The following is a 16,033-nucleotide window of genomic DNA, read 5'->3' as shown; positions in this document are numbered from 1 at the left end:
GGATCATTATTTGTAGAATTTAGTTAGAATACCTTCATTTAGTAACTAGGAAATCACAATCAAATTTGGCCTGGGAAAAGAATAAAGGCCAGAGTTCTGTTCTGGTCTTATTATTGAGTGTGATCTATATCTAGCATTTTTATCACAGTTACAATCATCAGTGATTTGTCTCTGCTATTAGTAATCTCAGCAGAGATATCAGTGATTAAGAAAGTAGGGATTGGAGGGGATGGGGGGGGCAAATTGAACTACTCTTTCCCTGCTGATTTTCTTTACTTTCAAAGATAAAAGGATACAGAGAGATCCTGAAATAAATGGTGTCTTGAACACTATAAAGCTATTTCTATGTGTAATGAAAATTCCCTCTCTCAAACTCTGTCCACACAGGTATTGTGTGTTCCTTGAGAACAAGGAGAATGTACTTCATTCACCGTCATTGCATTCCTCAACAAAGGAATGCAAAGTCCAATATGGGCCAGTGCTCTGCTAGGTATTGGGTTAAAAAGATGAAGAAGAGAGTCCCTGGTCTTCAGTTGCCTGAGCAACTGAATGAAAATTTTAAAAATCCCAAAAGCCATTTGGATGTGCCAGGACACTTTTCAGTACTGGGTATAAGGCTAAAATGTTACAAAACAGTGAGGAAATACTTAGCTGTTTAAGCCACTGCACTAGGATATTGTCAGAATACAGACACTAGAGGATCAAACCTTTTCCTCCCTTCTTCTTGGAAGGAGATATGCAAAAATATTAGGATTTGATAAGATTTCTTTCCTTGTTTATATAGGTTAGGGAGATCTTATAGAATTGTAAAAGTCACTTATGATTTTATAAAGCTATTCTCTATTAATTATCTTATACTTCAAAATATGGCATGTACTCATCTCATACTTAAGGTAAAACTGAATTGTTCTTTCAGGGAATATTTGTTCCTCCAACCCGCTGTAGCCATTATTGTGTTTGTGATGCACAGAAGAGAAGTCTGCAGCCCATTCCCCTGCAGTACCATAATTGTTGCATGTGTTCCCACATGGAGCATTGACAATAAGAAATAGCTCCATCCTAAATAACACCTGCTATCATCTGATGATGAACATGTGGAACTGAAATTTTCATTTACTGATCTGTCTTTATGAATTTCCATTTTTGAATTTATAAAGAACTCCACCAATTTTGAACAAAAATATTTTTTGTTCAGTATCTTGGAAACCCTTGAATTGATCTTGTAAATGAATTGCAGCAAACAACATGAATGGCTAATTTGCATTGCTGAGAAATGGCACTCAATCAAAATGATTATGTGAATGAAATAGAAATCTTTGCATGCTTTTGTTAATTAATGTTAATCATATGCAAGGTAAGATATCTGATAAGTGTCAGCTAAACGATCAATAAAGATTCCTCTTAGTAAAGTAATGTCACAAAGTACATCAGGCCATTATAATTTTGACAGTGTTCAGTGTGATTTCTAAATGTAGAACTTTCTGTAAAGCTCTTGCCATTCAAATCACTATGTAGCCTCCTTTTGTTCTATATCCAGAGGTCAACATATGGTGAAACAAAGAAACACAGTCTCCAATTCCAAGCGTCAGTTTCCTCTGTGGCAAGGTCTCTTTATTTAGAACACAAAGCTAAATTTCCCCCCAAACTATGGTCCTATCATATGCTTGTTGATTTCTTATTTATCTTTGGAAAAGCCACAGTATCCATATGTGTGATATTGTCTCTGTTGGTATTCTGGGTTAGTAATTATTGTCAGGGCATGTATATTAAGGAGGTAATTCGCTATGTTTTTTGTGCAGGCAAGTTCAGCTCTCTGGAACTAAGATGCCACAAATCTGTGCTCTATGGATAAGCACTTCTTTTTATTAATATACAAATTTTCAGTAGTCTAATACTATTTATGTTGTATCTATGTTCCCAAACAGACCTGAGTTTGTAAGTAATGTGAGGTTTATCACAATGTAGGAGAAAAATTATTAAATCTAAAGTCAGAAGTCTGAATTTAATCTGTGCTTTCATTCCACCAATTAGTTTCTGTGACCTTCCAGGAAGAAACATTAAAGTTGTTTGGGTCTCGTATTTCTTATATATACTACTGGAAAATACTTTTAAGTTTCCTGTCTCATTTTTATATATTAGATTTTCTAAACTTAATGCGGTGTTTGAAATTTTAGGTATTGTAGCTTTATTTGGAAATATTAGTAGGGATGGTTGATGGTAGACTTGTGGCATTGAATGTTTTGTTTCAATAAGGCTATGCCATTAAAAATCACAGCATAGTTCTGGACAAAATATATCACTTAATATAGTTTGGTTTTCACAACAATGTCTTAAAAAATCTTTTTAGTTCTTAGCTGTAGAATTAAAAGATTCTGACCAGCCTGAAATGATTCTTTCCAGCCTAAGATAAATGATTATTCCTAACACCAAAGACTTCTTTTCAGAAATCAGTGCTTTCTATTAATTATAGGCTATTTTCTCACCTGGGGTGGGAGTATGCTGGGTGGTATTGAGCAGGTAGGGGAAAGAGAAGTGCAGTAAAGTATCATGGGCTATGCCTTGAAATCAGTATTAGTCAAATACTTTAAAAGAACAGAGTGGAGCCAGGTTGCAGATTGGGTTCTCTGAAGAGCAGACTCTGCAATGAGTTTAGGTGGAAGGCTGTTTATCAAAGAGTGTCCTTTGGAAGGAAGGGACAGGAAGTAGCAGCGAGCAGAGGGAGAAGTTGAGCTATGATGCAGGCCTAATAATGCCAGCCTGAGACCCCACAGAGTGCTCTGGGGCTTGCAGAGTTGTTAGGTATTGAGCAGGGGTGGCCAGGCCCCTTTGTGCAGAGACTGGATGCTGGCTCCCGGGATGGGGATGCGGCCTTTCCTTTATCACGGTCATGATCAAGGTAGCTCTCCACAGCTCAGGCAATCCCTGAAGGTTCTGGCAGCTGAAGGCTGCCTACAGACAGCACTCCCAGCAGCTGGGGCAGCAAGTCTCTTCTTGAGAGGGAATCTGGGCACATGACAGGATCCACCACAAGCCCACACTAGCTGAAAACTTTTATGGCTGGAGCAGAGGCAGAGGAGAGAAAAAAATAGGGATCAAAGAAAATTAATGCTTACTTACTGTTTTATTATGTTCCAGGCATTGGGCTAGGCACACTCTTATTTAATTATTGAAACTTTCTGTGTATAAGTGGTTACCTTTATTTTACAGATGAGAAAATTGAGGTTCAGAGAGGCTAAGTAGTTGGTCGCAAATCACACAGCAAGGAGGTGGCTGAGGAAAGATTGCTTTCATGCAGAATCTACATCATTAACCAAGACCCCATCCTGTCACAAGAGGACAGAGAGAACAGAACAAAGCCAGGACTCAAACTTAAGTAGGATTAAATCCCAAACTCATTCTTTCCCTTTTACCACAATTTAACCAAATGTCCTGTCTATATATTTGACTTGAAGTTCATCACTGAATATTGAACAAATGTTTAATGGCTACTCAGCTGAACACATATTCCAGAGTGGTTTTAGTGTTTTTCTATAGTACAGAGAATTTCTAAAAAAAAATCTATAATTTGAAGCAAGAAAATGTTATACTTTTTACATACCAGGATAAATGCCTTGTTTTTTTGGTAGTAACTCAAGAAAGTATAATGGAAAAATAATGAAGAAGAGAGTTGACTCAAATACTTACAATCCAGAAACCAATTAACATTGCTATTGTGTTGTTCACTGTTTAATATAGCAGAACACGTTTATATATCTGAGTGAAGCTAGGTTTTATGAAATGAAAAGATTCTTATGGGTTAAATCAAATGAGTTTCAAATTGCAAGCGTCCACTATACGTGGCTTTCATAATATGTCTTTAATAACACAAGGAAATGGGAGAGGCAAATATTTCCATGTGAAAAGTATAGCAAAGTTCAGCAACCCATAATAATTATATCTCTCAAAAGCTGGTGCAATGCCAGTTAATAAATTATTTCAAAACCATACTTTGCCATCTATTTTATTTAGACTAATGTGTTATTATGCTAAGACACTATTTCCACTGAGCCTATTCCTTGAAACACTGAAATAAGGATTATTAACCGAAACCTTCCAAATGATGGGTTGAAAAGCATCCTAAAAAGAGACAAAAATAAATAAAAATGAAAACTCCTCTTCAAGACTTTAATAAGGAAAAAACAAGAGGTCCTTAATAGTTCTATGGCTACTTAATATTTCTCGTGCTATAGTAATTCTATCAGCTTGAAAGTATCAGCACATTATCTGCCTTATAAGTTAATAGAATGGAGCTTCTTTCATATTCATTGCATGAAACAGTGACACACTTTGCTATGCAAAACACTTTTATTTCATGGTAAGTCAACTCTGATTAATGGAAAGATAGCTGAAATCCCTTTATAAAAGCCATTCTATTTCTGGTAATTTGCATTTCGGCAACTTTAGCAAACTGGAACAGTGGCATAAAACAAGAACTTACTGCCTAACAGTTGGGGAGGCTAGAAGTCCTAAGTCTGTAGGTGATGGCAGGACTGTTTCCTCTGAAGTCTGTAGGGTTCTGGTGGTGACTTGTGGCAACCTGTGGCATAACTCAATCTCTGCCTGTGTCACATGGCCATCTTCTTTCTCTTTCCTACTACTTGTGTCCGAAATGATTAGGGGCCCACCTTCATCCAGTTTGGCCTCATTTTAACTAATAACATCTACAAAGAGCCTATTTCCAGCTATGCTCACATTCATGGAAACAGCAGTTAGGACTTAAACGTATCTTTTTCGATGGCAGAGTTCAATGTATAGGAGAATACAAAGTCTGAAAAACTACTAATACAGTAATGAACTGAGCGAGTATTTTTTCCTCTTCCTAATGTTCTGGCTGTGACCTGAGGGTAGACCAAGTCCTGGAGCTGTGTGTGAACACAGACAGCAAAAGCAATGCGAGAAAAACCCTGCATGAGGCAGATAAACAGTATGGTAAATACCTACATATAAAATATAGAACTACTTGAATTTTTAAAGTAAATCACAGGAGAAAATCTTTGGGGCCTTGGATTAGGCAAAGACTTTAAAAACCTAATATTCAAAGAGCTCAAAACTAAATGAATGATTCATAAAAGAAAAATTTGATAAATTGTACTTCATCAAAATTAAGAACTTCTAGTCTTTGAAAGACACTTTTAAAATAATTTTTATTATTTTATGACAAGCCAGAGACTGAGAAAAATATTTGCAGATCATATAGCTGATACACAACATGTGTCCAGAATATATAAATAATTCCCCAAATCCAACAATAAGAAAACCCAGTTTAAAAATGGGCAAAATATTTAAGCAGACATTTCACCAAAGCAAATACATAGATGAGAAATAAGCACATGAAAAGAGGCTCAACATCATTTGTCATTAGGGAAATACAAATTATAACCATGAGATACCTCTACAAATCTATTAGAATGGGAAAAAAATAAATAAACTGATAATACGAAGTGCTGGAGAAGATGCAGAGCAATTGGAACCCTCATACATTGCTGGTAGGGATGCAAAAGATGCAGCCACTTTGGAAAATAACTTGACAGTCTTATACATTAAACACATTCTTACTTTTGACTCAACAATCCCACTCCTGTGTTTTTACCCAAGAGAAACAAAAGCTTATATTTACACACACACAAAACCTGTACATAAATGTTTTTAGCAGCTCTGTATCATAATCCTCAAAAACTGTAAACTGTGTACAATTATTCTTCAGCTTGTGAGTTGATAAACAAACTATGGTATATCCACACATTGGAATACTACGCAGCACTAAAAAGAGTGAATTGTTGATATATGCAGTAATATGGAGGAATATCAAATGCATTATGCTCAAAGAAGCCAAACTCACAAGGCTAGATACTGTTTGAATCTATTTATATGACATTCTGGAAAAGGCAAAACAATAGGAATGAAGAATAGGTTTTAGTAGTTTTTAGGTGTTTGCAGTAGGGAGATGGTTTGACTACTAAGAGTCAGCAAGAGAGAATTGTTCGAGTGTTGGAATTCTTACTTATTGTGGTTGTGGGCTTATGTGGGATTACACAATTCTCTGTATTTATCAGAAGTCATTGAAGTGTTACACTATAAAAGTAAATTTTCCTGCATGTACATTTAAATATATTTTACAATCCAAAGCATTTATATTGTTTACCTATTAGAGTTTATTTTGATATAGGTTAGTTAGCCAGATCTCCAACTTTTTTTTTCCCCTTTACATATGTAAGAATTAGATTAAGTTTAGGTTTCACACAGGGTGGGGGCAGCTCAGGGGAATGACAGAGGGTCAAGAAGCCAAACTATAATTGGTGGCCGGTCCTCCTGTTTATCTGCCCACTTTCCTTGCAAGGTGGAGACTGGGGTGGAAGAATGGGCACCCAACCTTTTAGAGGTTCCTAAAATAGCTTCATAAGTTGTTACCAAACTAGCTCAGACTGGCTCTGCAGTTAAAAAACAAAGGAAAGAGGGGCGGAAACTTGTTTCAAATGTTCCAAGTTTGCTCACAAGACTTTTTTTTCAAATGTTTCCAATTTGTGAGGGCTGCATGTTTCAGATTTGTGGGGGCTAGTTAGGCTTGTTGAATAGAATGTAACCTTTCAAGTATCTGGCCACCGAAGAAACAGGGGAGGGACTTGTGGTTAGGCGTAGGGAATAAATACTGCTGGGTCTATTGTTCTGTGTGCCAACCGCCCACATTTCGGTTGGGTGCCCATTCTTGCAAGATCGTGGATAAATTCTTTTCTTCTCCACAATTGGTTGAGCATTTATTCCTTTTTAGGAATAGTGCTTGTTTCTCACACATATGTAATTTTGCAACCTTTTTATAAAATAATCAGTATTTCACCACTGATCAAAATGTAGACTTGAGCATGTAATACATGCATTGAGGTTTATTTTTGTACTCTCTTTTCTATCCCAAACTGTTTTAATTCCAATATTTTCTAAGCTTTTAAAATAAGTTTTAAAGCCAGACCTCCTCATTACCCTTTGGGTTTTTAATTTTTTTTTTTTAATTTTTTCAGATTTTTTTATTTTGCTATTATAGCAAGCTATTTTGTCTTCCTATATAAAAATATAGAATATTCTGGCTTTATTTAGTTTAAAACTGTATTCTTTATTGTGCCAATGAATGAAATTTCCAATAACCTTTTTCCCTGATCACTGCATATATAGATGTATCTGTACTCTTCTCTAAATAGAAGTTAGAATCTGGTTAATGGAGGCTCTGAGGGTTTTGGAGTACAGGACATTATTGCTTGCATACGTCCATACCTACATTAGTCCCATATTATAGCGAAAATACCAAAGGGAGAGGCAGAAATTATAAGAACAAATAAAATATTTATGTCTGAATCAGAACATCAGTTACTTCAAAACATGAATTTAAAAAAATGTGAAATGCCCCACATACTACAGCTTTTCAGCAGTTCTGCTTTTATCTATTTAATTGCTTTTTATTTTTTGCTTTGTGATAAAATGTGTTTCAAACATTCTTGGGGCTCAAAGTAAGTAAATTATGAAATAGAGGAATAAGTAAAATTATATGTGTGTGTATGTGTGTGCGTGTGCCATGTTTAGTATATGTATATACGTTACTGAAAAGCTATTGTTTAGCTTTTAGATTGGTATCTCTTAGTTTGCCAGGCTGCTCTCACAAATACCACTACATGGTTTTGGCTTAACAACAGGAATTTATTGACTCACAGTTTTAAGGTTAGGGGAAGTCCAACATCGAGGCATGAGTAAGGTGATGCTTTCTCCCCAGTCTCTTACTTTTGGGTGCTGGGTCCTGGTTGCTGGCAATCCTTGGGGTCCTTCATTTGTATGCCTGCCTCGCGTCATGTGGCCGTGTCCTCTCCTTTCTCTTCCTGGTTCCTGCTGACTTCCAGGTTCCTGCTTCTCCCTGTGGTTTTCTCTGACACTGGCTGCCAGTTTCTTTCTCTTTGTGAGGCCTCCAGTAATCTGGATTAGGTCAACTTCATTCAGTTAGGCCACAGCTTAACTAAAAATAACATCTTCAAAAGATCCTTTTTTACAATGGGCTCTTACCCACGGGGGTGTGGATTAAGATTAAGAACATGTCTAAATTGATGAGTGAAGGCAGCATTTCATTTACAGGAAATTCATTTTAAGTGAATTGTTCCCTTTAAATAGCAATTTAACTCTGATTCGATAAAAAGGTTTTCTCCATTTTCATTGCTTTCCCAGCAGTAAATCTATTCATTTAACACTTTGTTTGGAGAAATACTGCATTTAACCAAATAGGTTGGGCCAGATCAGTAGTATCAGATCCACAGACGAGAGACAGAAGGCCTCTGTATGAAACCATCAGAGCATGTATCACTTTCAACTTACAGGCAAAATTCCCAAGAATGGAATCTGCCAAGAATGAACTAATTCTGTATGTGTGTAAGATGTTTAGACATGAAGACAGGATTTTAGATATGGAAGGTCTGAGGACTAAAAGTCCCTCAATCTACGGACTCCTATCCCATGTGTATGCTTGGAAGGGGAATGGGGTGGAGTAAGACATGAGTGGAAATGGAGCCTACAGATGCTTATGGATCAGAGCACTGTGGAAGAAGGGCCATGCCAAAGAGGGTAAGTGTGATCAAAGTCACTCTAACAGGAGAGAAGACAGAGCATAAATATGAGGAGGGAGAGGATGTAGGTAGAATGAACTGTGTCTTTGAAGTAAAGAATAGAAGTAAAGAATGGGGAAGGATTTGGTGGAAAATCCTCAAACTCCCAGCCTATTTTCATTATCCACAGCATTGATTCTATGTTAATTTTGAATGTGTTGTGGAAATATTTTTTTACATGTGTGGGTTGCAATGTGTGAAGATTATAGAGCAGGAAATAACTATTAGAAATATATGTATTTAATATATATTTATTAATTATATGCCATATGTTATGTATTATTTGTATATAAATTTGATATATATACTTTTCTGCTATATATAAATATGTATTAATCTTAAATATCTTATATGACAGCATGCTTATACATTTTACAGGCACTGTGAGTTGCTTTCATATACATGATCATACTTTTTGGCACTCTTATCTGTTTGAAGTGTTAACTATTGACATGTTCATGATATTTCACTCATTCAGGAATATGGAGTTTTCTTTTAATTAATGATCAAATAGTTGTCACATGTTGACTATGATTTTGTTCTGATGAATGCTGTGGGTTTTTTTTTTTTTTTTTTTCCACATAGTACATAAGACTATGTCACGACAGCTAGCCTTAATTTTTGTAGCCAAACCCTCACTTTCAAATATTTCAATCATGGACTTACAATAATTTCGAAATTATTTTTAATTAAAACCCACCTGATTCTATGAATGACATGTTGGATTTTTTTTCATCAGGGATCACTTCAGAATTGCCTTTATGATACGTAGATGCCCCAGTTTTTATCTTCTAACCAATAAAAACTCCCAAAAGACTATTGTTCATTTTGATAATCTGCCATTCTTCTTAAATTTACCTAATTATATTATTATAAATGGTGCAGGCCAACTACGCAGCCTGCTAAGAGGCCTATCAGGGGTGGGGGAGGGTGGTCCTCCAGGTTCAATAAAACAAGTTCAACAAATGTGAAGCAATCCAAGTCAAATCCTGAGAAAAAATGTCGGACTTATAGATGGCAATAGTTCTTGGCATTAGAGAGGATCTTGGTTGTGAATCAGGAAGGCCTGGCCTAACATGGGGGAGGTTGGAAAGAAGGTCTAACCTGTGAATAGGACACTAGTGGTGACTCATTGTTGCTTGGGGTTGTCCAAAGCCAGAAAGTTGGCTAATCTCTATGTTTTGAGTAGACCCTGGCATATTACCATATTATATAAATATAAAAATTGATATGCCGTTTTGTACTAATCTACTCATATCTATCCTGAGTGGATATTTTAAATTGCTTTGTTTATAAAATGATCTTAAAACTAATTTTTTTTTGCAAACATTTGTAGAAAAATAAAGCCAGATCTTTTTTTTAATACAATTTAATAATAGTTTAATTCCAAAAAAGAAAGGTTTTTGTAGGTGAGACCATGAAATTTCCTAACGTGATTTTAATACATTGCACTAATTTTCTAAAACAATTTAGAGCAATCAATAGTTACAGTAGATACAGTATTTATGCAAAATCTGGCATCAGATATATTATATATGTGTATAGGTATTATATATGTGTATATATATGTGTGAGCATATATATTTATATCTATATCTATAGATATAGATAAATATAGAACCAAAGAGTATATGAACTAGGAAACAGATATATGTCTCAACAGCAGTATTAAAGTGCAGAGTCTGAGACTGGGATTTATATATGCCTTTCAAAGCATGAGATTTGGGGGAGCAGACATCTTGTTTTCAAAACCTGGGGTTTTTCTCAGGACTCAACAACATAACTGCCAAAGAAGAGGGAAAAGGGGAAGCTTTTCTTGCTTTAATTGTTCATCTGCATCAGAAAGTCCAATATTCCTGAGAGGAACCACTGCAGTAAGAAGGGAGTGAACAGGTTCTCCCAAAGGAAAATTGTTGCTTAATTATGCCTACCTCCACGCCTAATGCTTGGCAGCTCCAAGATGTTTCAGTAATGGTTCATCATAAACCCAACAATCTCTATTTCATGAAATAACCTTGTTTTCCATTGAATTTCCTTCTCCTGCCTTTCTCGGGCTTCTGTTCTTTGTCTTTCTTCAAGTCTGTGCTTTGCTTCAGTTGCCTCATCAATATCTCTGATTTTTAAGTTGAAAGTGACATCCTTCCAAAGGCAGCAGGATTTATATTCCTTCTGATCTTCCAACTTCCTCACTTTCTTCTTGATTATAGACAACTTCTTAGTATCTATAAAGACTATATTTTCCCGTTGCATATGTTGCATACATTACACCATTCCATTCCCTTTCAACTGAGCAAAAACCTTTCTTGTCATTTGGAGAAAAAATCTCAGCAGTAATTCTGTATTTCTCACTTCCATAGACAGGTTTTGTGTGGAAGACGATATTTGCACTATAGCCTGTTTTGGATCAATTAATATTGCATTCTCCTCCTTGCTTCACCCAGGGCACTGTAGCATGGATCCCCATAACTGCTGGGAAATGTGAGAGTGTAATGTTCATCATAGTCTAGACACGAGACATAGCCCTGCCCTATGTTGTGTTCACCAATCGACATTCCAAGGAGTTTTGATTTGGTCCATATGTGAGCACTGAATAGTATCTTCTTGTTAAAACACTCAACACAAAAGGCTGAAATGGGTGGATGACGAGAAAACTGCTGAGCCATGAATGTTACACTCTTTTTGGAAAACCAGGGAACTGGTACTTCCTAAAATAGCTCTGTGTTCTCTTCAGCGTGATTTGGCAATGTCCAATGACACTGAAAGATCTTTCCCAAAATAGGGTTGTGTAGCTTTTTGGTAACTGATCCTTTCCTTCCTGCATGAAAGGCTGAGAGGTACCCTTTCACAAACTGAACCATTTGATCCCTGCGATCCTTCTGGTCACTAAAGCTCACAAACAGTTTGGGATGTGCAAAAAAGTCTGCATACATCTCTAGGAGAGATCGTCTCTCAATAATAAATGTTGGAAGAACAATCTTAGTAAGAGCCATTCTAAACCTAATGTGTGACAAGAGATGCCTGATAACACTGTTGTGCTCTTCCACTGACCTGTGTCCCCTTTGTGATCTCTGTCATCATGTGAATTGAAAATGTCAGCATCACTTGTTCCATTGGAGATGGAAGAATTCAGTTATTTTGTGGTATCTGGCACTTTAGACTATTTCCTGAGCTGCTATGTGTCAAAATGGAGGCAGATCCAGAGGAATCTATTAAACGCTTTGGGGATGAGCCACTTTGATGGAATTCATCAGCATCACAGAATTCATCCTCGCTGCTACAATAAGAGAACCCTGGAACTGTATTTGGAGACAAGTTGATATGGCTTGGAGACATTAGACTGCTACCAGGTGGTAAGTGCCCACTGCCTGTACTATTTGGTGTTGGAGTCTGATGATGTCCCAGGGTAGCTAAGACAGGTCCAACTGGTAGGGAAGATGGGCGCTGCTCTGACTTACACAACTGAGCAGGTTCTGGATGTAAGACTGTCTGAGCAGACATTGTGCTGATCACAAGTTCCAAGGGACTACATTGATATATTGCATCTACAGGATTAATAGTAATTTTAGCAATCTGGAGAAACACAATGCAGTAAATAATTGATTCTACCATGCTATTTGTTGTCTCTTTGAGAGTTTTGTTTTTTTCTCTGTTCATCATCTTTGCAGTTTCGCAGTTTGTCATCAGAAAGCTTTAATTGCTCTTTCAAGATTTGTAGGTAAGCATTAGCCTCTGTAAGTTTCTTATAAAAATCCTGGACACTAAGAACAAATCCTGAATCCAAACCTTGAAGCTGGAGAGTATGTCAAAGAATTGTTTCTTCTAAGGCATGGATCCACTTCTCTCACTCATCAGCATCCTGAGCCTGGAAATGGAAGGTTTTCTGATCAAAAGTTATTGTGAAGGTGTTGTCATTCTCATCATTTATACCAGTCACAGCTCCTCTGAGTCTAACACATCCTCTGGGGGAGCCTCTCATCATTTTGACCTTGTGTAGTAGGGGAGCAGCCTTGCATTGTAGTCCAACATGAACCAATGGTACTGCCAGCCCTTCATCACATTAGTCCATTTGCTGAGCAGCCCTTCCATGATGGACACCATCTTGGGAGCTGCCAATAACCTGGAACTTTTTTGTGTGTGTTGAAGAAAACTCCTGAGTGTCCTGAGATGAATTTAGTTAACACGCACTGTTCCATTTGGCTCAAACAGGTTCTAAGAAAGGTAAATATCTTGGTCAGGATAAAAAAATTCACCTCATTTATATTAGCCCTATTCTTGCTGTAAAAGACTTATGTACATGTCTTCTTTGCTCTGTGGGAAGTTTAATATTTAGAATTTCAAAATATAATGATAATCATGCCACATTACATATATGTAAATACATGATACAGTTTATAAAACTCAAAACTGAAGATTGGTTTTCAACACTGAAATCCCATGTAAAATATCTGCTATACTGAACTCCTGAGGAATGAATTGTTGGATAATAAAATTGTCACTTTCTTTCCATACAGGACTCATTCTTTTCTCTTACTTTGCTATTTCTAATAGTCTAGGAACTGAGAAATTAGACAGCTAAGCTCCATGGAAATGTTGATAAAATAAGAACAAATAGGCTGAAAATAAGATCTAAGGATCAATCAATCCTAGGGTAAAATACATACATGTATTTAAGCCACCTATTTTGTCTTTTCAGAGGAATTTCAGGATTATTTTCAGATTCCCCAGGTAACTTCTGTGTCATTTTATTCAGCTGGAGGACAGGTAGAAAATATTCTTCATCATTTTCTTGGCATTAAAACTATTTTTTCAAGTATATAAAAAACCCAGCTTTTGTGGCTGTAGCTGTACTTTGTTTTGTACCTCATTCTGCATGGTTCAGCTACAATTTAAGGAGTGACAACTATGCTATAATCCCACTCTAGCAATGACCATGACCCTACAAAATGAGAATTGTTTTCTCCCTTTAATAAATAAGTAAACTAAGATAAAGAGATATTAAGTAATATCCCCCCACAGGATACAGCTGGAAAATGGCAGTGTTGGGATTCATGCCGTGCTCTGTCCATCCTAAACTCTCCCCTGCATTTAGCCCCACACTGTCAGACTCCTTGGGATTTAGATGGTATGTTGTAGCCTTTGATCAGCCTCCGTTTTGTTGTCATCTACTAACGGGACAACATCTCTAGGGAAATCTTCAGGGTGATGTATAGTCTACTTTTTCTCCTTAAAAGAGAAGGAAGGAAGGATAGAATCACCCAAATGCTGGCTATTTCCTGAGGACTAATATAAATACTGGCCAATGTTGGATTCTGTAGGACTAGACACCAAGTTGCACATTTCTCCTAACAACAACCTAGAAAGCTCAGATTAATAGCAGACAAGATGACAGAATAAAAAGGCTCAAATACTTATATAACAAAATAAAAATACTAGGTTCAGGGACAAAAAGTACAAAATCAGTGGGTGACTCAGTGTCAAGAAGACGAAACCAATAAAGAAATGGAATTAGGGTGAGATCTGGTCAGTAAAGAGTAGGGATAGGGTCCAGGGCTGTTATTGAGACACTTATGAGCATCTACTACTAGCAGTAAGATCCTTGAAGGAAGAGAACTTGTCACATTTTTCACTGATTCCTCAGCACTGATGACATTGTCTTGAATGTTAAACTCTGTCTTTAAGGGCCATCACAGATTGGGCTGGACATATGGCAAAGTAAGCATATGGCAAAAGTCTACTCAACTTAAAGCACCAGTGGCAGAGTGAAGAAGGAAAGAGAGAGGCTGGAGAAGAACTGGAATGCCTGGGCTGGGGTGAGGTGAGAGGACAGCATGCAGCTATGTCCTTCCATTTTTATACTGTCATCCTCAGATGACATCCTCAGATCAAATCTTTTAAATCTTCCTCATTCCATCAAAACTTGTTACTCAATGAATATTTTGTATTTGCTTTTGTTTTGTTTATTTTTAATGGACCAATATGGAAGACTTGATGTCTAGAGGTTCTATACAGCCTTGCCTGTGCATGCCTTAGAAAGAACAAGCAGTCAGCTCATTCCTCACTTCAGTGACAGTGCTCTGGGCTATGGTTTTCATTTCTACCAAGACTGTCACACTCATATTTTTATTTTCTCAGCCTTATCCCTGGACATGCAGGCCTTTTAAAAATATGTATTAATCTATGGGGTGGTAAAAAAATAAATGCTTCTGCAGGGGCAAATCAATATTTTATGGTTTTAATACACTTCTTAAGTAATTTACTGAAATTTGGAATTAGTGACAAATTTTTGGTAGATAAGATCAGGTGGTCAGGTGGCCTAATACATATTTTTCTGTTTCACCTGGTTAGACATTATGATGCCAAACTTTGTCTCTCTGGCTGGAGTTTGATTTCCAGTAGAAATCAGCTATTCATTGCTAACCAATTCCCACTAAAGAAGATGTATGGAACAGGTCTTAGGCCAGGGCACTTTAGCAAGATGCTCATTGCAAAAGACCCACTTCCCATAGCGCATTTTGATGGTTCATAATGGCCAAAATAATTGTCCACATCACACCAAAACAACTGTAATTTACAAGCCTGTTTTCCTGTCTACTATGTATTTGAAAACAAAATTATATCACTTTGCAAGTTACAAGGCTCTCTTGCATTTAGAAATATTTTATGAGGATGAACACTGGGGAGAAATGGGTTTAGGATCGCCTGGTGCTTTTTTATTATACTGAATGAGTCAACAGGGAGGCAACCTGTTACTCATTATAACCACCCCCGATATGATGTGGTGATCATGTAAACCAGCAGTTTTATGCTTTAGTTTAATTAGCTACTCTATAGGCTCTTAAAAATTGGATTTCTCTTAATTTTTGTAATCTTTTTCTTTTAAAAAAATATGGTTCTTGTTTTCTGCTTACCATTGGTCCCATATTTCAAAATGCTAAGAATGCCTTATAAACAAAGCAAAAAAATAAAAATGTCCTCCAAGCTATTATGCTAATTTGAAGAGTTTATCTAAATTTTATCAAGGAGAATGCTGTTCCTTTCTCTACCAGATAGTCCTATTCTTCTCGTCAAAAAGAGAACCTGGAAAGGTTTGTTTTATTTCTAGTGCTCGGAGATAGTAGTGAGAGAGTTCTTCCTCCCCATTAAAGAAGGAAATAGGAAGTGAGATATAAGAGGTCAGAGAAAAAGGATAGGGGCTGACATGCTTTAGGCTGTAACGGTTTCTGAGCTAGTTTATTAGCGGTGTGTAACAAATTGTCACATACTTAGCAGCTTTTCTTGATGTAAATTTGTTATCTCACTCTTTCCCTGGGTGAGAAGTCTGGCATTGTAGCTGGGTCCTCAGCTCAGGGCCTTACAAGACTGAA

The 16,033-nt window shown here is 36.8% G+C and overlaps 1 pseudogene; it reads right to left on the bottom strand.

Annotated features, from left to right (window-relative positions):
* Nucleotides 1–10,608: 10,608 nt before the first annotated feature.
* LOC119540159 lies at nucleotides 10,609–12,776 on the bottom strand (annotated as a pseudogene).
* Between the last annotated feature and the right edge of the window lie 3,257 nt (nucleotides 12,777–16,033).

Source organism: Choloepus didactylus, chromosome 7 (assembly GCF_015220235.1).
Source record: "Choloepus didactylus isolate mChoDid1 chromosome 7, mChoDid1.pri, whole genome shotgun sequence".
Lineage (NCBI taxonomy): Eukaryota > Metazoa > Chordata > Mammalia > Pilosa > Megalonychidae > Choloepus > Choloepus didactylus.
Note: the sequence above shows the minus strand (reverse complement) of the source record. Positions and strands in the feature narration are given on the sequence as shown.